The sequence below is a fragment of the Neofelis nebulosa genome, chromosome 2 (assembly GCF_028018385.1).
Source record: "Neofelis nebulosa isolate mNeoNeb1 chromosome 2, mNeoNeb1.pri, whole genome shotgun sequence".
Lineage (NCBI taxonomy): Eukaryota > Metazoa > Chordata > Mammalia > Carnivora > Felidae > Neofelis > Neofelis nebulosa.
In genome coordinates, this window is record NC_080783.1 from 143,407,314 (window position 1) to 143,431,469 (window position 24,156).

Here is a 24,156-nt window from a genome sequence, read left to right on the forward strand (position 1 = left end):
TAAATAACTTTTGAGGAGGCCACGTGTATCTTGTTGATAGAACATGGTACTTTTACCTTGCTGAGATGCTGAGGACCTTCTTAAAAATTATTATCCCAGGGGTGCCTGGGTGGCTCAGTCGGTTAAGCGGCCCACTTCGGCTCAGGTCACGATCTCGCGGTCCGTGAGTTCGAGCCCCGCGTCGGGCTCTGTGCTGACAGCTCAGAGCCTGGAGCCTGTTTCAGATTCGTGTCTCCCTCTCTCTGACCCTCCCCCGCTCATGCTCTGTCTCTCTCTGTCTCAAAAATAAATAAACGTTAAAAAAAAATTATTATCCCATTGACATTTGGTATATTTGTGCCAGGATTTCCTGATTTTTCATATGTATCCTTCTATCCAGTTTTGATTAACATACATTTCCTTCTCATAATTTGATCACTTTTTAAAAAAAATTATTTTTTAATGTTTATTTATTTTTGAGAGAGCGTGAGCAGAAAGAGAGGGAGACACAGAATCCCAAGCAGGCTCCAGGCTCTGAGCTGTTAGCCCAGACCCCAACATGGGGCTTGAACTCACAAACTGAGATCATGACCTGAGCTGAAGTCGGACACTCAACTGACTGAACCACCCAAGTGCCTTTTCTTTTCTCTTCTTTTCTTTTCTTTTCTTTTCTTTTCTTTTCTTTTCTTTTCTTTTCTTTTCTTTCCTTTCCTTTCCTTTCCTTTCCTTTCCTTTCCTCTTCTCTCTTTTCTCTTTTCTTTTTTTTCTTTTATTTAAGTGTATTCATTTATTTTGACAGAGAGGGAGAGCATGAGCAGGGTAGGGACAGCAGAAAGAGAGAGAATCCTAAGCAGGCTCTGTGCCATTAGCTTGGAGCCAGACACAGGGCTTGAATTCACAGAATGTGATATCATGACCTGAGCCAAAACCAAGAATCTGACGTTTAACTGACTGAGCCACCCAGGTGCCCCACTTTTCCTCTGTTAGTATCATTGCAATTAAATTAATGAACACAACTAGCATTAAAGTAGAAGTTTTAGGACTTTGGTATGATCTGTGCATTGTTTACCTATTTGGAGAATTATGTTGAAGATTCTAATTGCCATTTTAGGATTTTTCAGAACAGTGGTAATCGTTTTTATTTCATATTGGGTATGGAGTGACAGTGCTTAACACACTTCTTGACCCAGGGCTTGGTATATTGTGTATACTAAATAAAAAATTCATGTAATATGTGATATAGTTTAAGAGAGACTTGTTCTGATCAATGAAACCAGAAGCTGGTTCTTTGAAAGAATTAACAAAATTGATAAACCACTAGCCAGTTTGATCAAAAAGAAAAAGGAAAGGACCCAAATAGATAAAATCCAGAAGGAAAGAGGAGAGATCACAACCAACACAGCAGAAATAAAAGCAATAATAAGAGAATATTATGAGCAATTGTATGCCAATAAAATGGGGAATCTGGAAGAAATGGACAAATTCCTAGAAACATATACACTACCAAAACTGAAACAGGAAGAAATAGAAAATTTGAACAGACCCATAACCAGTAAGGAAATCAAATTAGTAATCAAAAATCTCCCAAAAAACGAGTCCAGGGCCAGATGGCTTTCCAGGGGAATTCTACCAAACATTTAAGGAAGAGTTGACATCTATGCTCTTGAAGCTGCTCCAAAAAATAGAAATGGAAGGAAAACTTCCAAACTCTTTCTATGAAGCCAGCATTACCTTGATTCCAAAACCAGACAGAGACCTGATTGAAAAGGAGAACTATAGACCAATTTCCCTGATGAACACGGATGCAAAAATCCTCAACAAGATAGTAGCCAACTGGATCCAACAATACATTAAAAAAATTATTCACGTCCAAGTGGGATTTATACCTGGGATGCAGGGCTGGTTCAATATCTGCAAAACAATTAACACGATTCATCATATCAATAAAAGACAGGACAAGAACCATATGATCCTCTAAATAGATACAGAGACAGCATTTGACAAAATACAGCATCCTTTCTTGATAAAAACCCTCAAGAAAGTAGGGATAGAAGGAGCATACCTCGAGATCATAAGAGCCATATATGAATGACCCAACGCCAATATCATCCTCAATGGGGAAAAACTGAGAGCTTTCCCCCTAAGGTCAGGAACAAGACAGGGATGTCCACTCTCGCCACTGTTATTCAACATAGTATTGGAAATCTTAGCCTCTGCAATCAGACAACACAAAGAAATAAAAGGCATCCAAATCGGCCAGGAGGAGGTCAAACTTTCACTCTACGCTGATGACATGATACTTTATATGGAAAATCCTAAAGATTCCACCAAAAGACTGCTAGAACTGATTCATGAATTCAGCAAAGTTGCAGTATATAAAATCAATGCACAGAAATTGGTTGCATTTCCGTACACCAACAATGAAACAACAGAAAGAAAAATCAAGGAATTGATTCCGTTTACACTTGCACCAAAACCCATAAAATACCTAGGAATAAATCTAACCAAAGAGGTGAAAAATCTATACACTGAAAACTATAGAAAGCTTATGAAAGACATTGAAGAAGACACAAGAAAATGGAAAAAGATTCCATGCTCCTGGATACGAAGAACAAATATTGTTAAAATGTTGATACTACCCAAAGCAATCTACATATTCAATGCAATCCCTATCAAAATAACACCAGCATTCTTCACAGAGCTAGAACGAATAATCCTAAAATTTGTATGGAATCAGAAGAGTCCCTGAATAGCCAAAGCAATCTTGAAAAAGAAAACCAAAGCAGGAGGCATCACAATCCCGGACTTCAAGCTATACTACAAAGTTGTAATCATCAAGACAGTATGGTACTGGCACAAGAACAGACACTCAGATCAATGGAACAGAACAGAGAACCCAGAAATGGACCCACAAATGTATGGCCAACTAATCTTTGACAAAGCAGGAAGGAATATCTAATGGAATAAAGACAGTCTCTTCAGCAAGTGGTGATGGGAAAACTGGACAGCAACATGCAGAAAAATGGACCTGGACCATTTTCTTACACCATACACAAAAATAAACTCAAAATGGATGAAAGACCTGAATGTAAGACAGGAAGCCCTCAAACTTGAGGAGAAAGCAGGCAAAAACCTCTTTGATCTTGGCCACAGCAACTTCTTACTCAACATGTCACCAGAGGCAATGGAAACAAAAGCAAAAATGAACTATTGGGGCCTCATCAAAATAAAAAGCTTCTGCACAGCGAAGGAAACAATCAGTAAACTAAAAAGCAGTTGACAAAATGGGAGAAGATATTTGCAAACGACATAAAGATCAGATAAAGGGTTAGTATCCAAAATCTATAAATAACTTATTAAACTCAACACCCAAAAAACAAAGAATCCAGTGAAGAAATGGGCAAAAGACATGAATAGACACTTCTTCAAAGAAGACATCCAGATGGCCAACCGACACATGAAAAAAATACTCAACATCACTCATCATCAGGGAAATACAAAGCAAAACCACAATGAGATACCACCTCAAACCTGCCAGAATGGCTAACATGAACAATTCGGCAACAACAGGCTAACATGAACAATTCAGGCAACAACAGATGTTGGCGAGGATGCGGAGACAGAGGATCTCTTTTGCATTGTTGGTGGGAATGCAAGCTGGTGCAGCCACTCCACAGTATGGAGGTTCCTCAAAAGAAAACAAAAAAATAGAACTACCCTACGACCCAGCAATTGCACTACTAGGTATTTATCCAGGGGGTACAGGTGTGCTGTTTTGAAGGGACACATGCACCCCAATGTCTATAGCAACACTATCAACAATAGTCAAAGTATGGAAAGAGCCCAAATGTCCATTGACGGATGAATGGATAAAGAAGATGTGGTCTATATCTATATCTATATCTATATATACAATGGAGTATTACTCGGCAATTAAAAAGAATGAAATCTTGCCATTTGCAACTATGTGGATGGAACTGGAGGGTATTATTATACTAAGTGAAATTAGAGAAAGACACAAATCATATGAATTCACTCATATGAGGACTTTAAGAGACAAAACAGGTGAACATAAGGGAAGGGAAATAAAATAATATAAAAACAGGGAGGGGGACAAAACAGAAGAGACTCATAAATATGGAGAACAAACTGAGGGTTACAGGAGGGGTTGTGGGAGGTGGGGATGGGCTAAATGGGTAAGGGGCACTAAGGAATCTAATCCTGAAATCATTGTTGCACTATATGTTAACTAATTTGGATGTAAATTAAAATAAATAAATTAAGTAGTAAAAAAATGAATAAATGTTAAAAAAATAATAAAAGTTAAAAAATCAGAAAAAAAAGAGAGAGACTTCTGAATTTGTGCTTCTTCAGACTTTCTAGATTGAAACATAGGGAAGCCAGTATTTTAGTATATACTCTTGCTGCTGCCAGGAAAAAATTGTGTGTGTGGATATATCTTTTTTTTTTTTTTTTTTTTAAACAGTTTTGTGTTTGTATCAATGGAAGGTTGAGGTCAGGGAACAGACTTATTAGCTCCTTATCCATGAACTTCACCTCAGCTATAGCTGTTTTATGTGCAGCTCAAAGGATCAAATTTTAGTTAGCTAGTACTCTTAGCCAGTTTTTTCTTCCTTCCTTCCTCCCTCCCTCCCTCCCTCCCTTAGGTAGCATTCTCTCCTCCCAGTTTTTTTTTTTTTTTTTTTTTTTTTTTTTTTTTTTTAGTGTTTATTTTTGAGACAGAGCATAAGCAGGGGAGGGGCAGAGAGCGAGGGAGACATGGAATCTGAAGCAGGCTCCAGGCTCAGCCAGATGTGGGGTTTGAACTCACAAACCTGCGAGATTATGACCTGAGCCACCCAGGTGTCCTCTCTCCTCCCAGTTTTAATATAAAAGTTTTTGTGGGGAAATTACATCAGTCTTGTGGTAATACAATAAAATGTTTTACAGAATTCAATACTTTCCCTTTCTGTAAAGGAAAACAACCTTGTTTTTGTTGAGTATCTAGTAAAATTCTATATTGCAGATAATTTCATTACAAGAATTGATGGCTGGAAAAAAAATGTGGCATTATGTAGTAGAAAAAACAAGCATTTTGCTTTGTCATTTTCCTTGTTATTTAACATTTCTGAGTCTTTCCTTATCAGAAGGTATGTGTTTTCATATTTACTGTGCAAAGATGGTCATGAGGAATGGAAATAATAAATGTTAACTGCCTGGAGCAGTAGCTGGCATGGGTTTTAATGCTCAATATAAATAGCAGCTGTTATGATTCTGTGACTGATGTTATTAAAGGAAGACTAAAAAACAGAAAGGACACATAGAATTTATATGGAAGGTATTTAAGGAAGATGTGTCCGATAGCAAGATTGGTTTGTTTTCTATTCAGGTTTGAATTATCAAAATGACTAAGTGGATTACCAAAACTATCTATAAGATCCTTTTCTCATATGTTAATGTGATAAATGATAATATCTACCTCATAATTGCTTGGTGTATTGTATGTGCTTAGAAATATTGATTACCTTATTTTTTGGATGGTTTAGGTTGGCAGAGTAGCAAGAGAGATTCTCGGTTTGTATGTTATCTTTTATAGATTCTTTACTGAAGTGTATAGCATTAAATAAGACTTGAATTTTTTAGAATGAACAAAACATTATTAAAATTTTAAAAATGTTTAGTTTTGAAAGAGAGATGGAACACAAGCATGGGTGGAGCAGAGAGAGAGAGAGAAACACAGAATCCAAAGCAGCCTCCGGGCTCTGAGCTGTCGGAGCCCAATGTGGGGCTTGACCCACAAACCATGAGATCGTGACCTGAGCCAAGATTGGACGCTTAACTGACTGAGCTCCCAGGTGTCCCTAGAATGAACAAAACTTAATTCAGATCCATAGCTCATAGTGATTTTTGTTATTTGAGCAAGATAGCTTAAAGGGGCACTATTTGTTTCTTTTTGAGAAATAAGTTTAACCTAGCAATTAATATATGAATGTATAGGGGCACCTGGATGGCTCAGTCAGTTAAGCGTCTGGCTTTGGCTCAGGTCACGATCTCATGGTTCGTGGGTTTGAGCCATGTGTCAGGCTCTAGGCTGACAGCTCAGAACCTGCTTGGGATTCTCTCTCTTTTCCTCTGCCCCTCCCCCACTCAAATTCTGTCTTTTTCTCTCAAAAATGAATAAACGTTAAAAACATTAAAAAAAATGAATATATAAACCTGAAAAACATTTTAATACTGGGTAGTAGTTGAAATGGTCAGTTAAAATATTTTATGAAATTTTTGAATAAATTTGAACATCTATAGCGCTTAAGTTTTAAATGCTAAATGAAAAAAAAAGGTAAATGAATGCTGATTCCTTAGGGTAATTGCATTCTATAGCTAGTACAGTTTTGGTACTTTTTTTCTAAGTTTATTATTTTGAGGGAGAGAGAGAGAGAGAGGGAGGGGCAGAAGAGAGAGGGATAGAGAGAGAGAATCCCAGGCAGGCTCTGTGCTGTCAGTGCAGAGCCAGATGGCGGGCTCCATCTCACAAACCATGTGATCATGACCTGAGCCAAAATAAAAGCCATACACTCATCCCACTGAGCCACCCAGGTGTCCCAGTTTTGGATGTCTATTTATTTATTTTTAATGTTTGTTTATTTTGAGAGAGGGTGTGTGGGTGCCAGGGCTTGGGGGAGGGGAAGAGAGAGTGAGAGAGGGAGAGAGAGAATCCTAACCAGGCACTGAACTATCAGTGCAGACCCCTCACCCCATGTAGTACTCCATCACATGAAATGTGAGATCATGACCTGAGCCCAAGTCAAGAGTCAGATGCTTAAGTGACTGAGCCACCCAATCACCCCTTGGATAACTTTATACAAACATTTAAAATGCTAAAACTGAGTTGTACTTCATTCACTTGAAATGTTTCAATCACCTAGCCTGTATATAACAGCAACACTCAGATATTTTGAATGGGTTGGAAAAATATGTGCATGTCTGTGGCTATATGTGTATGGTAACTTTACAGGTAGCTTAAGGTATTTCAGAGCTGTCTCAGTCTAGTAGAATTAAGGGAATTCAGTTAGCTGGAGAGCTGTGCATGTGATACCCTTTAGTAAAGTCCTTTGATAGTGACTATAAATACAGGTTTACAACTATTAAGCAATAAACTTATCATTGGAACTTTAAATATAAAACATTAGCAGCAAACTGACATTTATATTTAGAAGATTTTTTGAAAAAAACTTAAGTGTGATAAACAGGTTAGTTGGAGTTCAGTGCTTCTGGTAGCCTTGGTAAAATTCCATTTTCCTTTAGAATAGGCATGTATTTGGGATGTGGTGGCCATTGGTTTCTATTTTCTGTTCACTTTCTTTGTTCCTTTTTCTTTAGAAACTATTGCTGTAGTTTATACAGTAGGAAGGTTTCCTTTTGTGCAATAATGTTAAAAGTCAGGAAAATATCAGTTGTTCTCCAGATCTGTCATACAGATCTGTTCACAGAAAATATGAAAGTTTATAAAAAAAGGTTTTTGCTGATATTCTTGAAACTTTTTATACTAGTATTACATGGATTAAAAAAAGATTATGTACAGTCTATAGGTTATTTATGAAGGAGGTAGGAATTTTCATGATATGTTGACAATTTCATTTTGAAATATTTCCATCTCAATGTTTCATTTTAGTTAACTTCTTAAATTGGTAATCAGGTTGGTTTTGAGTGGGCCCTGTTCTGTCAAAATCCTCAGGATCATGGTTTTTTTTTACTTTTATGTTCTACAGTTAGTTTAAGGTTACCTTCCTATCAGTGATTTATACTTGTCAGGACGTTTTTGTTTTGAGGCCAAATGTTTAGTATCCCAGCTCCATCGTTTATTAGCTAATGGATCTTGGGCACGTTGTTTAACTTCCATAAATGTCAGTAAAACCTATATTAGGGTTGTGAGGGTTTAGTAAGATAATTGTGTAAATCGTTTTGCAGTGCCTGGTACATAGTATACAGTAGATGATGGTGGTGGCAGCAGCAGTAAGTAGTATATCATTGTGTATAAATTGTGCTTTTTTGAAATTTAGCTCTAGAGGTAGGAGGGGTCATAGAAAGATGGAAATATGCTGTATGCCTACAGAAAATAAATTAACTTGGAAATTTATCATGTAGACATTTAAAGGAAGGAGTCTTGTCAGCAGTGTTGCTCTTATTTCCTGTTTTTTTCCCCTTTCGCTGTAATATCTGTTCTATTTTTTGATTCCTGTTGAAGCCAGTGTTCTGTATCTTCCCTTCCTACATCTCTTTTTGACAGTTGTTAGCTTACATAAATGAAAGACATAGTTTGAAATTCTTTGTGGAAATTACAGGGTATATTTTTAAAATCTGTGTCCTATATTTATTAATAATACTCCAAATGTACAATACATTCCTATTTATAATATTTATTTCCATGTTTACAGAGTTGGAACAATACTTTCTTATAACCTGCTTAAGAGATTGAAGATGTATATTACAATTGCACCAGCCTTAAATCCTATTGGAACAAGGTTGAGTATAAATATATATTTTTTTTCTTTTCACACATTCATTCAGTTGTATATCAAGTTTTTCCTGGACTCAGAGTTTCCAGCACTTTGAAGAATAAAGACAAGTATCAATGTGTATAGGTATAAATTAACAATTTTTTATATTCACATTGACATAGACCATTTTGAAATTTGAGCAAACATTTCAGAAGGTACTTCTAAGCTTGATACATTGCTGTTTATTTTGAAAGCAAATAAGAAAAGACCTCTCAGGATCCCATTTGTCATTACAAACACTTACACAAATACCCACTGAAAAAGTATGGTGCTATAAGTTGGTGAGCTCTGGGGTTTGTAATCTTGTATAAACAGAGTTGTAGTTTAAATAGTGATCCCAGAAATAAAATAAATATTCTGTTATTCATCTACCTGCCAGTTTCCTTGTGAATTTATGAATTCCTGTGAAACTTACGGTGAAACTTCAGATGCTTGTAATAACTAGTTTCAGACTAACTACGTAACTAATTTAAAAAATAAGACGTAGGTAGAAAAGCTTGGATATCTGTAGACTTGTCCATCTATTTATTCTTTAGGCCAACTTTTGAGTATCTTGTTGAGTAGTATATAGTAGGTATGTACTAGGCATTATGGAGGGCAAAGTAGTACCTTCTTTGTGGTCAGAACAGAATAAAAAAATGCTGTCAGGTTCCAGCTCCTCTCCCTTCTCAGTAGTACTCCTAACCTGTAATCCTGACCTCAGTATTGGTCTCTTAATGGGTTGCTTCAGCATTGTGTTGCTTTCTCCCGTTTATTTCCTTATTGTGTATTATTTCTCAAAATAGAACATATATATCCTGCTATAACAAAGGACTCTACAAAAATGCTTTCCCTTCATTTATGCAAATAATACGTATTTGTTCAAGAAAATTTGTAAAACATCAACAGTATAAATATTAAAACCATAAGTTAACATTTATGTATTCTAGAACATATTTATATATTAATATAGACTCTAATAGAATATAGTCTGATATCCTATTTAATTTTGTTGTGGTAATTGCTATTGGCAGCTTTTGTTACTGTTTACCTTTATAGTTCTTCTGTTGGCTTTCCAGCCAGAGCAAACTATTAAAAGTATGTTTGGCACTTGTGTTCCCATGGTCATAGCAGCATTATTCACAATAGTCCAAGTAGGAAACAATCCAAATGTCCATCAACAGATGAATAGATAAACAACAGATGAGTAGAGATATCTTTATTTATTTTTCTACCTACCTACCTACCTACCTACCTATCTATACCTATCTTTCAGCCTTAAATATATCAGGTTTTTTATGGTCTCAGAGTTTCCAACACCTTGAAAAATGAGAGAAATATACATATAATGAAATATTATTCAGCCACAAAATGAAATGAAGCTCTGATACGTAACACAGCATGGATGAATCTTGAAAATGTTGCTGAATGAAATGAGCCAGACACAGAAGGACAAATGTTGTATGTATGATTCTACTTATGAATCTAGAATAGGTAAATTCAGAGTCAGAAAGTAGAATTGTATACTTAAAAATGGGTACAGTGGCAAATTTTATGTTTGGAACCCTTATGGGCTTGTGGCTAGTTCAGTTTTACTTCTAAGAGTGAGGTGATGATCTCTCTCATTCATGTTCCCTCGTAGTCCCCTAGTTCCTGCTCCTTTTTTTAAAGGCTAGCAGTGATTATTTGAGTGGTATTTTATGGATAATTAATTTTTCTTCGTGATTTAAGAAATGTTTTTGCCACAAATGTGCATCACTTGTAATGAAAAAATCTATAAGAATTATTTTAAAGCAAAGTGAAATCAGATATGTTTATCTTCTTTAGCCTCCTATTTACTTTCTTTCTCATATCCTTTATCTCTTCCTGGTCATTCACTTTTTTTGATGTATTTACCTCATTCTTTAAAAAAAAAAAATTTTTTTTTTAACGTTTATTTATTTTTGAGACAGAGAGAGACAGAGCATGAACGGGGGAGGGTCAGAGAGAGGGAGACACAGAATCTGAAACAGGCTCCAGGCTCTGAGCTGTCAGCACAGAGCCCGACGTGGGGCTCGAACTCACAGACCGCGAGATCACGACCTGAGCCGAAGTGGGCTGCTTAACTGACTGACCTACCCAGGTGCCCCCACCCCATTCTTTAATTATATGAGTTTTATATAACCAAGTTAAAGATAATTGGAAAAAGAAAGGGAAGAAAAAGCATTTCCTTATCCTCAAAATCCAACATAACCTTGGTTTTTAGAGAATTTTTTTTTTATGTTTATTTACTTTTGAGAGAAAGAGAGACAGAGTGTGAGTGGGAGAGGGGCAGAGAGAGAGGGAGACAGAATCTGAAGTAGGCTCCAGACTCTGAGCTGTCAGCACAGAACCTGACGCGGGACTTGAACTCACAAACTGTGAGATCATGACCTGAGCCAAAGTCGGATGCTTAACTGACTGAGCCACCAAGGTGCCCCATAAAATAACTTGGTTTTAAGTTTTATGTATTTTCTTTTCCCCCCATATGTTACCACCACATTAACAAAAGCCTATTTACAATAGGTCTTTTTACCTAGTACATCATGTTCAACTGTTAAGAAAAATTACAAGACATACTAAAGACAAAAAGCACAATTAGAGCCAGCATTAGAACTAGACTTGGGTAGGGTAGGGATATGAGAATTACCAGACCAAGAAAGAATTTAAAACAACTGTGATGAAAGGGGGAGGGATGGAAATTCTAAGAAAGAACAACAACAAGAAAAAAATGCTAGAGAAGAAAGACATAGCATTATCACAAAAACATTGTAATCATTTGATGGGTTTATTTATTAGTAGACTGGACTACTAATGGCTGAAGAAAGACTCTGAGCATGAGGCTATCAATAGAAACTGCTGAAACTAGAAAAGAAAGAGAAAAAAGATAAGAAAAACAGAATATTGAGTAACTGTGGGACAACTACAAAAGGTTTAACATCTGCATCATTAGGGATGGCATGTTTTAATTTCTGTGGCATTGTAGTCAATAGGTGGGATATAGAATCCTTACCTTGTAAAGATTAACTTTAGACATGTAAATAAACCTCATACTAAAAAAAAAAAGATTTAACATATGCATAATGGGAATTCTATAAGGAGAAGAAAAAGAAGAGGGACAGAAGAAGTGTTTGGAATGGTAATGACTGAGAACTGCCCCAAATTAATGTCAGGTACCGAATCACAATTCCAGGAAGTTTAGAGAACACCAAGCAGGCTAAGTGGCAAGAAAACTATACCTAGGCATATTATTTTCAAACTACAGAAAATCCAAGATAAAGTAAAAAAAAAAAAAAAAAAAAAAAAAGAGAAAAAAAAATCCTGGAAGAAGCGAGGGGAAAAACACACTTTAATACAGAGGAGCATTGATAAGGATTACAGCTAACTTCTCAGAAACCATGCAAGCAAGAAGAAAATGGAGTAAAAACATTTAAAGTTCTGAGAGAAAAAACAAAACAAACCCAACCTACAATTCTGTACCTTGCAAAATTATCCTTTGAAAATAATGGAGAAATACTTTCTCAGACAAACAGAAATTAAGGGTATTTGTTGTTAGTAGAACTGCCTTGCAAGACATGTTAAATTTTTTAGGAGAAGGAAAATAATATACACCACAAACTAGAATCTACATAATGTAAGGAGAGCATTGAAAAAAGGATAGGTGAAGGTAAAATAATTTTTTTCTTAATTGATCTAACATATAAGTTTCAAAGTAATATCAACAGTATAATAATGAATACTTCTGAATACTTATATGTGTATTTAGGCATAAGTGAAATGAATGACAGCAATGATATAAGGGATAGGGGACATTTATTATTTTGTTATTACATGGTACTCATACTACCCAGGAAATAGGTAGTGTGAAAAATGGGTAATGTTATGGTAGTGGAAAATGGGTAGTGTTACTTGAAAGGGGAATTGGCTTAGCTGTAAATGTATATCGTAATCTCTAGGGCAACCACTAAGAAAAGTAAAAGAAGAGGTATAAACGATATACCAAGAAAGGAGAGAAAAGGCAATCATAGAAAATGCTCACTTAAAACCACAAAGGGCAGAAAAAAAGTGGAAGACAAAAATAGGAACAAAAAAGGGCAAGAAATAGAGAACAGTCATGGGTATGGTAGATGTTAATTCCACTATATCGGTAATCACTTTGAACGTCAACGGTCTAAATGCACAAATGAAAAGACAGGTTGTTAGTGTAGATCGAAAAACAAGATCCAACTCTGTTGTCTATAAGGAATCTACTTTATTATTAATATTTTTTTAAATGTATATTTGTTTTTGAGAGAAAGATAGCACAAGAGGGGGAGGGACAGTGAGAGAGACACAGAATACAAAGCTGGTTCCAGGCTCTGGGCTGTTAGCACAGAGCCTGACGCGGGGCTCGAACCCACGAACCGTGAGATCATAACCTGAGCCAAAATCTGTTGCCTAACTGACTGAGCCACACAGGTGCCCCAGAAATCCACTTTATTTATTTTTTTTTTTAATTTTTTTTTTCAACGTTTTTTATTTATTTTTGGGACAGAGAGAGACAGAGCATGAACGGGGAAGGGGCAGAGAGAGAGGGAGACACACAGAATTGGAAACAGGCTCCAGGCTCCGAGCCATCAGCCCAGAGCCTGACGCGGGGCTCGAACTCACAGATCGCGAGATCGTGACCTGGCTGAAGTCGGACGCTTAACCGACTGTGCCACCCAGGCGCCCTGAAATCCACTTTAAATAGAAAGATGCATACAGATTGAAAAGTGATTGGAGAAAGATAAAAGATATACCATACTAATGCTAATTAAAAGAAAGAAGGAGTAGCTATATTAATTTCAGACAGAACAGAATTTAGACCAAGGAAAGCTTTCAGTTCTAAAGAGGAGAATTGCATAATGATAAAGGAGTCATTTCTCCAAGAAGATATAACAATCCTTACTTAATATGTATGCGCCTAAAAATAGAACGTCAAATTATGTGGGGCAGAAACTGATAGAACTCCAATAAGTAGATGAATCCACTATCATAATTGGAGGTTTTAATACCCCTCTATTAGAAATGGACAATAAGGACAATAATGACATAATTGAACTCAACAGCATATCAGTGACCTGATTATAGTGGACATCTATAGACCACTTCATTCAACATCAGCAGGATGCACCTTTTGCTCAAGCTCATATGTAGTATTCATCAAAATAGACTATGTTTTGGGCCATAAAACTGATTTCTTGAAGGATACAATTTGCCAAAATTGACATAAACAATATGAATAGGTCTATATGCATTAAAGAAATTGAATCAACAGTAACATTCCAGAACAGGGGTGCCTGGGTGGCTCAGTTGGTTAAGCATCTGACTTCCACTCAGGTTGTGATCTTGTGGTTTGTGAATTTGAGCCCCATATCAGACTCTGTGCTGACAGCTTAGAGCCTGGAGCCTGCTTGGGATTCTGTGTCTTCCTCTCTCTCTACCCCTCCTCTACTTACTCTCTCTCTCTCTCTCTCTCTCTCTCTCTCTCTCTCTCTCTCCCTCTCTCTCTCCCCCCTTCAAAAATAAATAAACTTTAAAAAACAAACAAAAAAATTCTTCTAGAACAGAAAATACCAGGCCCAGATAGGTTCACTGGTGAATTCTACCAAATATTTAAGGAAGAAATTATACCAGTTCTCTACAGTCTTTTTCAGAAGAAAGAAGCAGAGGGAATGCTTCCTAGCTCATTCTATGAGGTCAACAGTACCCTAATACCAAAAACTGGACAAAGATATTATAAAAGAAAACTTACAGACCTTTATCTCTCATGGGCATAGGTACAAAAATCCTCAATAAAATACTAGCAAATTGAATCCAATGATGTATAAAAAGAATCACATACCATGACCAAGTGGGGTTTATCGCCGATATGAAGGGCTGGTTTAACTGTTTTTTTAATGTTTGTTCATTTTTGAGAGCGACAGAATGTGAGTGGGGGAAGGGCAGAAAGAGAGGGAGACCCAGAATCTGAAGCAGGCTCCAGGCTCTGAGCTGTCAGCACAGAGCCTGACGTGGGGCTCAAACTCCTGAACCATGACATCATGACCTGGGCCAAAGTTGGACACCCAGGTGCTCCTAGTTTTAAGTTTTGAAAATCAATTAATATAATCCATTGCAGAAACAGGCTTTAGAAGAAAAGTCACATGAGCATATCAATAGATGGAGAAAAGCATTTGACAAAATCTAGCACCCAATCGTGATAAAAACTCTCAATAAACTAGGGGCACCTGGGTGGTTCAGTTGGTAGAGTATCTAACTCAATCTCAGGGTTGTGAGTTCAAGCCCCACATTGGGCATGGAGTCTACTTAAGATCAAACTTCTCAGTAAACTAGAACAGAGGGGAACTTGACAAAGGTGTGTGTGTGTGTGTATAATCTATACATATATATGTGTGTGTATACATGTGTATATGTGTATATATCTATATAATCTTGATAAAGGTACATACAAAGATATACAGCTAAAATCATATTTAACAGAAATTTGAAGCTTTCCCACCAAGATCAGGAAGAAGGCAAGGGTATTCCCTATTATCACTGCTTTTCAACATCGTACTGAAAGTCCTAGTTAATGCAGTAAGATAAGAAAATTAAAGGTGTACAGTGATTGGGAAGGAAGAACTAAAACTGTCTTTCTTCACAGATGGCACTATTGTCTAAAGTAAAAAATCTGAAATATTTGGGAGAGAAAAAACCCCTTATGAAACTAATAAGCACTTAGGGTTCCTCAGTATATGATGGGGTTACCAATAAACCCACCAGAAGTTGAAAATACTGTAAGTCAAAAATGCATTTAATACCTCTAACCTAAACATCATAGCTTAGCCTAGCCTACTTAAACATGCTCAGAATACTTAGAGTGGTCTGCATTTGGGCAAAATGATCTGACACAACACCTCTTGTAGAATATAGTGTTGAGTATTTCATGTAATTTATAGAATATTGCACTAACAGCAAAAAACAAGGGCACCTGGGTGGCTCAGTCAGTTAAGCGTCCTACTCTTGGTTTCTGCTCAGGTCATGATCTCAGAGTTGGTGATTTCAAGCCCTGTATCAGGCTCTGCTCTGACAGTGTGGAGCCTGCTTGGGAGTCTCCCTCTCTACCTCTCTCTCTGTCCCTCCCCTGCTTGCTGTCTCTTTCAAAAATAAATAAATGAATGTAAAAAACAAATAAAAGTGAAAAACAGAATAGTTGTCAGGGTATAGAATGGTTTTAAGTGTATTAGTTGTTGTTACTCTCATGAGTACGGCTGTACTAGCAGCTGTGGTTGACTGCCACTGCCCAGCATCTCAAGAGCGTTGTACCACATTGCTGGCCTGGGAAAGATAAAAATTTAATGGGGCCCCTGGGTGGCTCAGCCAGTGAAGCGTCTGACCCTTGATTTCAGCTCAGGTCATGATCTCACAGGAAGGAGCAGAGAGAGAAGGAGAGAAAGAACCTTAAGCAAACTCCATGCTCAGTGCAGAACCCAACGTGGAGCTTGATCTCTTGCCCCTCAGATCATGACCTGAGTTGAAATCAAGAGTTGGATGCTCAACCACCCAGGCACCCCTGATTCTACAATTTATATGGAGAGGCAGAAGACCTAGAACAGTCAACACAATTTTGAAGGAGGAGAAGAAAGGTAGAAGACTGATACTACCTGACATCAAGATATAACTTTAGACAGGGTGCTTGGATGGCCCAGTTGGTTAAGTGACTTTGGCTCAGGTCATTATCTCACAGTTTGTGAGTTCGAGCCCCTCTTCAGGCTCTGTGCTGACAGCTCAGAACCTGGAGCCTCCTTCAGATTCTGTTTCTCTTTCTCTCTCTGCCCTTCCCCTGCTCACATTCTTCCTCTCTCTCTTTCTCTCTCTCTCTCTCTCAAAAATAAACACTAAAAAAAAAAAAAAAAAGATAAACTCTTAAGCTACAGTAATTAAGACAGTGGGATATTGGTGAAACAATAGACAAATAGATCCATGGAACAGAAATAGACCCATATAAATACAGTCAACTGATTTTCAACAAAGGAGCAAAGACAATACATTGGAGAAAAGACTGTCTTTTCAACAAATTGTGCTGGAGCAATTAGGCCTCCTGCACAAAAATGAATCTAAGTATAGACTTTATAGGCTTAACAAAAATTAACACAAAGTGGATCAGATACCTAAATTAAAATGCAAAACTATAAAACTCCTAGGAGATAACAGTAGAAAATCTAGGTGACCATAGGTTGATGTTGATTTATTAGGTGCAACATCAAAGGCATGATCCATGAAAGAAAGAATTGATATCTCAACTTTATTTTAATTAAAAGTTTGTCCCAAGCTACAGACTGGGAGATTTTCCAAGAGACAAATCTTAGTGTACTGTTACCAAAATATTCAGAGAACTTTAAAACTCAACATTAGGAACACAACATGATTTAAAAATAGACCAAAGATCTTAACAGATACCTCATCAAAGAAAGTCTACAGATGGCAAATAAGCATCTGATAAGATGCTCCACGTAATGTGTCATTAGGGAAATGCAGATTAAAACAATGATGAGATTCCACAACTCTCCTAGTGGAATGTTCAAAATCTAGAAAACTGAAAACACCAAATGCTGGCAAAGATGTAGAGCAACAGGAACTCTCATTCGTTATTGGAACACAAAATGGTATACCTAGTTTAGATTACAGTTTGGCAATTTCTTATAAAACTAAACATACTATGCAATTCAGAAGTCATACTCCTCTGTGTTCCTAGATGACTTGAAAAATTGTCCACACAAAATCCTGCGTATGATGTGTATTGCAGCTTTATTCATAATTACTAAAACTTGAACTAAATCAAGATATCTTTCAGTAGCTGCATAGGTAAACTGGTACATCAAGACAGTGGAATATTATTCATTGCTAAGAAAAAAATGAGCTATCAAGGCGTGAAAAGACATGGGGGATACTTAAATGCCTATTTCTAAGTGAAAGAAGTCAGTCTGAAAAAGCTGCACACAATTTGGTTCTGTTTCCATGACATTCTGGAAAAGGCAACACTATGGAGATGTAAATTCCAGTGATTGCCAGGAATTGAGGGGAGAAGCGGGAGAGCACAGAAGGATTTTTAGGGCAGTACAATACTCTGTATGGTACTATCACGGTGAATATTTGTTATTATACATTTGTTCAAATATGTAGAATGCACAACACCAAGAGTGTACCCTAATGTAAATGATGGAGTTTGGTAATAAAGGTGTGTCAGTAGGTTCATCAGTTGTAGCAAATATTCTGTCTGGTGGGGGATGTTGGTGTTGGAGGCTATGTATGTGTGAGGGCAAGGGATATATGGGAAATCTCCATACCATCTGCTTAATTTTGCTATGAACCTAAAACTGTTCTAAAAAATAAAATCTATTTAACACAAAACCAAAACAACCACAGAAGTTATGAAAGTACAGGCATACCTTGTTTTATCATTCTTTGCTTTATTGCACTTGCAGATACTGTTTGTTTACAAATTGAAGGTTTGTGATAGCACTAGGTAAGCAAGTCTATCAGCACCATTTTTCCAGCAGCATTTGCTTATTGCTTCATGTCTCTGTTGCATTTTGGTGATTCTCACAATATTTCAAACGTTTTCATTATTACTACATTTATCATGGTGATCTGTGATAAATGATTACAACTTGCTGAAAGCTCAAATGATGGTTAGTATTTTTTAGCAATAAAATATTTTTTGATTGGGTATGCACATTGCTTTCTCAGACATAACACTTTTCTAAGCAACTTTTGTGTGCAGTGGGAAACCAAAACATTCATTTGACTTTCTTTATTGCAGTATTCACTTTAGTGCAGTGGTCTGCAACTGAACCCACAGTGTCTTGCCAGGTATGCCTATAGAGGTTAGTAAAAATTTTTGAGAATGGGTGTCTCTAAAGTATAAAAGAGCTATTTTCTCCCTCTGCCTTTTTTTCCCTTGCTAAATTTTCACTCTTGATGTAGTTCATAGTTTGATATATAGCCTTTTAAAAAATGGAATTATACATCCTATTCTTTACCAATGACTGGTTCTATCATATTGGGAATTTCATTCTTTTTAATGACTGCATTCTATTGTATAGTGGTGTCTTAATTTATTTGCTCATACTTTGGTGGGCATTGGGGTTGTCACCAATTTTTTTCCTATTATAAATAGTTCTGTGATTAGTTTTAGTACAGAGGTCTTTTTTTATTTGGGCAATTAATTCTTTTGGACAGATTTCTGAGTTGGTTTATGCACATGTAAATTTTATTATATATACTTCCAAGTAGTCCTTCAAAACAGCTCTACCAATGTATGTGCTCACAATAATGTATTTGAAAATACTCACTTTATGCAAAGCATCAATTTTTTTAAAAATTTATTTTTACTTTTATTTAAAAAATTTTATTTATTTTTTTTATTTTAGAGAGAGTGCACAAGTGGGGGAGAGGGGCAGAGGGAGGGAGGGAGAGCGAGAGAGGGAGAGAGAATCTTAGGCTCCATGCTCAGTGCCTGACATGGGGCTTCATTCCATGACCCTGGATTCTGATCTCAGCCGAAATCAAGAGTTGGGCACCCAGGCACCCCAGCATTGAATTTTTTTTTTTATAATGAAATATTTCAAACTAAAAAGGTATAAAGAAAAATGTAATAAATGCCTTTATTCCCATCACCCACTTTAACAAATAAAAATGACAAATGCACTTAAAAAAATTTTTTTTTACATGTATTTTTGAGAGAGAGAGAGAGAGAGAGAGCGCGCGCGCACAAGTGGGGGAGGGGCAGACAGAAGGAGACAGAATCCGAAGCAGGCTCCAGGCTCCGAGCTCTCAGCACAGAGCCCTATGCAGGGCTCGAACCCATGAACCATGAGATCATGACTCAAGCCGAAGTTAGTTGCTTAACCGACTGAGCTACTCAGGCGCCCCAAAAATTAAAAAAAATTTTTTTTTTTTTTTTTACATTTTATTTATTTTTGAGAGAGAGAGGGAGAGACAGAGCACAAGTGGGGGGGGAGCAGAGGACAAATGCACTTATAATCATAGTGACCCCTCTCCTTCCTAACATAGCATTATTACATTCATGAATATATATGTGTTTATGAACTGTATAACATATAGCCATCATATGTTACATAAGATAGTTAGCCTCCAATGTGGTTCCTGATAACCCCACCTCCTGATATTTACATTCTATATAGTTTCCTTCCATACGAAGTAGAGCGGACTTTGGTAACAAATAGGTTATTGCAGAAATGAAAGATTGTGTCTTAAGATGCAAGGTCATATAAGGTATTATATATTTTGTTTTGCTCATTTTTTCTGAGGGAAGCCAGCTGCCATGTTGTAAGGATATTCACCACCTTTCTGGAGAGGTTCTCATGTGAGGAACTGAAGCCTTCTGCCAATAACCATGTGCCGGAGACGTCTTGAAGTAGATCTTCCATTCCCGGTCAAATCTTCAAAGATGGTAGCACTGGCTAAGATACTGTCTGCAACTTTATGAGAGATCCTGAGCCAGAATCATCCAGTTAAACTATAGCTTAATTCCTCACACACAGAAACTGTTAGATAATAAATATTTAGTATATTAAGCCACTAGATTTGGGGGTAACAGGTGAAAGAGAGAGAGAAATAAGGAGATACGTGAACCTTGGTCCGATGCTTATAAATTATTTTCAAGGGAGACCATGAGAAATAGTATCTGGTACTTTTTAGGTTCAGATGGGGGAAATTCCAGAACACTAATGGGGATTCAGATGTTGGGTGGCCAGAGGATGACAGTATAGTTGACCCTTGAATAACGTGGGGGTTAGGGGCACTGAACCCCTGCACAGTTGAAAATCTGCATATTATTTTTGACTCCCCAAAAACTTAACTACTAATAGCTTACTGTTGACTGGAAGCCTTACTGATAACATAAACAGTTGATTAACATATTTTGTCTGTTATATGTATTATATACTACAAGTAAGCTAGAGAAAAGAAGATGTTATTGAGAAAGTCATACGGAAGAGAAAATATGTTTACAGTACTGTATTGTAAAAAGTCTGTATAAGTGGACCCACACAGTTCAAACCTGTATTAAGGATCAACTGTAAATGGATTTTTGACTGCACAGGGGTGGAAGGGTTGGCACCCCTAACCTCCCTCACCCCCGTGTTGTTCAAGGGTCAACTGTATAGACTTTTCTGTGGCATTTGTTATAATTGTTTCCATGTTTGTCTCCTCACATGCCTTTAATGGTGAGCTACTTGAGGATAGGACAAGACAAGAACTATGTGTCTTCCTCGTCTTCCTGCTCAATATCCTACCCTGTACTTAGGCTTACTAAGTATTTGTTGAATAAATTGATAGGGCTGTAGTGGAGGTAAAGAACTTAGAAGGAATATTAAATCCCTGAAGCTGAGGTAGCCAGATTTTTGAGTCACTGTCAGAATGTAAAGATCACCCTGTTTGTTCTGAAGAGTAGTCATAGTCAGCTTCTGAACCATTACTGCTACTTTGGCTATAGAGGTTTGGCACTGATTTTTAAGTCATGATACTTGGCTTCTACTTTGCTATTGTTCTCTGGAGCTTAGGTCGGAGAGTGTTTTCTGTAGATTTTAATTTCAGACTCCTAGGCATATTAACTGAAGGTAAATTTTTTCTTTTCATTTTTCAAAAATATGAAAGAATTATAAAAGACCTACAGCCATTTAACTGAGGCCTTTCTTTATGTACAGGAGGCATTGCTTACCCACATCCTAGTAGATTTTTCCCCCTTTATTTTAGAGAGAGAGTGTGAACATAAGGGGTGGAGAGGGTCAGAAGGAGAGAGAGAATTCTAAGCAGGCTCCATGCTCAGCATGGGGCCCAACGTGGGGCTCAGTCCTATGACCCTGGAATCATGACCTGAGACGAAATCTAGAGTCAGATGCTCAACCAGATGAGCCACTCAGGTGCCCCCTTAATGGAATATTTTTATTGTTGAATTATGGAGAGACGATATATTACCAGTAAGAGGGTATTATATCCAGTGTTAGAATATCTGGGTTTGAGTCTTAACTTAATACTATTTATTAGTAAGTGTGAGCTTCTCTGAACTTGTTTTCTTATTTGGAAAAATTCTTGATTCATTTCCATTAACTCCAGCATTCCCTGTCAAATAACAACAAAATGCTAATTTCTCCAGTCACAGTAAATGGCACCACTGGTTGCTCAAGTCATAGTAGATTATGCTTCATGATTTTTCTTTCTTATTGTCTACATGCACTTAATCTAAAAATTATTTTGTTTCTACCTCCATAATGTTATCTTGCATGCATCTATTTTCTTTGTCTCTGCTACCCCCACAGTAGCCTAAACCTTAATTATTTCTCATCTAGATTTCTGTTAAGAGTCTTCTGCCTACTCTTCCTTTTTCTGCTCTTATTCTCTGTGTCTTAAAAAGGAGAGAGTACTCTTTATAAAACAGAAAGATGAAGTTATTTTTTTTGCATGTTTAAAACCCTTGTGACTTCCAGTAATAGATTCCAAATTTCATTCTTATAATACTGTTAATTATTTGGCACCTGTTGACTTTTTGTTTCACCTTTCCACATTTCCCTTTAAATTAATATGTGTTAGCCATAATGGTCTCCTCTTATTCTAACCTGTGCTGTTCAATATGGAGGCTACTAGCTACATGTAGCTCTTAAGCAGTTGAACTGTGGCTAGTCTGAATTGAGATGTGCTATGTAAGTGTAAACTTTACACTGAATTTCAGGCTTAGTATTAAAGAATGTAAAATATTTCATGAAATATTAATTATCTGGTGAAATAATGTTTTGGACATGTTTGGGTTAAATAAAAGATATAATTTCACTTTTTAAAGTATAGCTCCTATAAAATTTAAAATAACTAATGTGGTTTGCATTTGTGGTTCACCTTGCGTTTGTATTGGACAGCCGTTTTCTAACCCGTCAAGCTTTTTAAATTGCTCAAGGCCTTTGTACATGTTGTCTGTCCCTCCCTCCCCCGCCTTTTTTTTTTTTTTGGCATAGTCCTTTGTACAGTTGGCTGCTTCTTGCTCATCTTCTAGTTCTTAAATTGTATATGTTGCCTCTTGAGAAAGGCAGTCCTTATAAACTCTATCAAATTAAGTTGTCGTTCGTTGCCCTTACATCATATCTTTCTCTGTATTCAGTCTTTATCTGACTTTTTAACTAGTTCCATGAGGGGAAAGAACATGTCTATTTTGTTTATAACCATATACTCATATGTATTCAGCATCCCATAAGGTGCTCTTTCACAGTAGGTTCTGAATAAATACTTGTCAAATGAGTAACACACTGGGCTGTCTTCTTAGATCTGTTTTAAGGATCAACTATGTGAAACTATTTTATAATCTATAAAGGGCTGTACCAATTTTACTTATATGCAGAGAAGCTGAAGAAATTGGTTGTATACCCCTTGAAATCAAGATTTAATTGGATGAAGAAAAATCTGTGAATTTAGCCTGCATTTCAGTGTGTTCTTCAAACGTTGCATCTATTATTTGGGCACACTATTTCATGTATTACATGACTTAGCGCTTTTGAGGGTTGTCATGTTTTGTAAATAATGTTTAAAAAGCATTACCTCTTTTACATTCCTCCAGGAGTTTTTTTCTGTACCTTTTATTTTCTTTGTAGAGATAGATAGTTTTAAATAGTATCAGAACTTCAGAAATAACAGGTGCTAAAATAGTTGTAAATGAACCCCTGTTCTCTTCAGTTTTGGTCATCTTTTCCTTGGCAATTCCTTAATATGCCGAGGTTATCAGAATACAGCTCATTATTCTAGTCAGTATTCAGGTATCTGTCTTGCTTTAAGTTATGAGTGAAATTCTCTCTTTTTTTTTTTTTTTAATGTTTATTTATTTTTGAGAGAGACAGAGACAGAATGCGAGTGGGTTAGGGGCAGAGAGAGAGGGAGACACAGAATCCAAAGCAGGCTCCAGGCTCTGAGCTGTCAGCACAGAGCCTGACGTGGGGGTTGAACTCACAAGCTGTGAGATCACGACCTGAGCCGAAGTCGGAGGCTCAACTGACTGAGCCACCCAGGCGCCCCAGTTATGAGTGAAATTCTTTAAGAAATTACCTCTCAGGTACCTGAGTGGCTCAGTCGGTTAAGCATCCACCTCTCGATTTCAGCTCAGATAATGATTTCACACTTTGGAGTTTGAGCCCTGCATCTGGCTCTGTGCTGGCAGTGTGGATTGCTAGGGATTCTCTGTCTTGCTCTCTGCCTCTCCCCTGCGCTCGCTCTCTCTCTCTCTCTCTCTCTCTCTCTCTCTCTCTCTCAAAAATAGACGTTTAAGGGGCGCCTGGGTGGCTCTGACTTTGGCTCAGGTCATGATCTCACAGTTCATGAGTTTGAGCCCTGCATTGGGCTCTCTGCTGTTAGTGCAGAGCCCACTTTGGATCCTCTGTCTCCCTCTCTCTGTTCCTTCTCCACCTCATACATGCGCTCGCTCTCTCTCTCTCTCTCTCTCAAAAGTAAATAAACATTTAAAAATTTTTAAAAATAAACGTTTAAAAAAATAAAAAAGAAATTACCTCTATAGAAAGTATGTCACAAAGATCAGCTTAATTTGATTTTTTTCCTTCAGTAG

The 24,156-nt window shown here is 37.0% G+C and overlaps 1 protein-coding gene across 13 annotated transcripts in view; it reads left to right on the forward strand.

The window, feature by feature from the left end:
• EVI5 (ecotropic viral integration site 5) overlaps positions 1 to 24,156 on the forward strand; it is a 234,951-nt gene that overhangs the window by 12,885 nt on the left and 197,910 nt on the right. For 2 of the 13 annotated variants that reach the window (XM_058716550.1, XM_058716551.1), the window contains exon 2: positions 8,412 to 8,498. The exons of the other annotated variants lie outside the window; for them this stretch is intronic. The gene's annotated coding sequence lies outside the window, so the exon portion shown is untranslated. The remainder of the gene's footprint in view (positions 1 to 8,411; positions 8,499 to 24,156) is intronic. 13 annotated transcript variants of the gene reach the window in all.